The sequence below is a fragment of the Pteropus vampyrus genome, unplaced genomic scaffold (genome assembly GCF_000151845.1).
Source record: "Pteropus vampyrus isolate Shadow unplaced genomic scaffold, Pvam_2.0 Scaffold102, whole genome shotgun sequence".
NCBI classification, from domain to species: Eukaryota; Metazoa; Chordata; class Mammalia; order Chiroptera; family Pteropodidae; genus Pteropus; species Pteropus vampyrus.
This window is the reverse complement of record NW_011888883.1, coordinates 692,211-693,727: the sequence shown is the minus strand read 5'-3', so window position 1 is coordinate 693,727 and position 1,517 is coordinate 692,211.

The following is a 1,517-nucleotide window of genomic DNA, read 5'->3' as shown; positions in this document are numbered from 1 at the left end:
ATCACGTTTAATCATGTGTGTTTGGCCTTAGCTTCCACACGTCCTTTGAATGCTATTAAAATAATAGCTCCTGAATCAGGCAAGCTGAGAGGACCACGGGATCATCTGGGCTAAACTTCACTTTGCAGATAAGGAAACTAAGACCATAAGCAGTCAAGGAATCTTCAGGGCCTCCTTTTTGTTTCTTGGTTGCTTTTTACATATGAATTTTGTTTAAGTTCATATGAGGAATTATTTTTTTTCTTTTCTAAATACTATCTTCCCTCTCTGCGGGTTTGCTTCAAATTCAGCAAAATTAGGGGGCTGAAAGGGATTCAAATCAAAACTATTTCAGTATAAGAATCTAGGCAGATACTAAAAACATGTTTCTTAACTTATTTAAATTGTGCGCATCTGCATTTATTTGTTTTCAGATTTTGTAGGTTCTGTGGGTGGTAGCTCAGGAAAAAAACATACAGAGACATTTGCTCTGGGACCGCACAGCGTAAACAGCATTACCACAGCAGATAGGAATGTGCAAGCCGAAAACCGGCAAAGGTTCAGAGTCCAGACCCACCAGCAGCCTACGCACTTGAAGGGTCCATGATTTCCCTATATCGTTTCCCCTGTTGAAGAACACGTGCTTCCTTTACTAGTACTTTCAGTTAACTACTGCTCTGTGTTCTGGTTACGGCCATCTACTGCCAAGCTGCTGTTTGGGCAACAGCTAATTATCAGCTGTCTGGACTAGCTCACCGTAAACATATTACAGTGTTTCATCACTCATGTTTTATTTAATTTCACTTGTCATCAAGGTCCTTGATTGGAGCTTTGTGATTTAGTCTGAGAGAGGTGATTTTTACTCCTGTTGAAAACTGCTTGTCACTCATTTCAGGCTCTGCTCCGAAGGCAAGGACGATCCTCTTTCACCCAATAGGGCAAGTTCTGGTGCTCTCCATGGCAGCTCCAAGGGGCCAGGCCATTTATCCTAATCATGATGCTATGGCAAGAGGCTAAATGAGAGACACATGGAGCTGTTCGGGCGGTATAATCTGTCTTCAGTTAACAATGACATCTCCAGTGTGGGATTCGTAATGAGAAGACCCCAGGACACTGCCTAAACTTCACATGTGAAGAATTAGTGAGCCTTCACATAGGATTTGTGAACAATGAAGGAAACTTCAAAGATGAGATACAGTTTTCCATGGAGATGTTTGTGTTTTGCTGGATGCGCTGGCAGTGATACTGAGCGCTCATATTCAACACAGAGAAACACGTGTGAGCACATGCAAACACTGAGACTCACCAAGTGATTTTCTCAGTACATTCATCCCAGGCCTCCAGGGGAGGCCCCTAGCAAAGCCAGTGGAATAACCTGGAATAAGTGCCACCTCTGACATTCAGGTAAGTGGAGACAGGTGTAAGTAAGCTCCTCCACTTTGAAGTATGTCAGGCAGCAAACACACGCCCACGTGCCTCTGTTCCCGTCTAATATGGACAAGGCACGTGCAAAACATACTTCCTCCACGGGGAGGCCA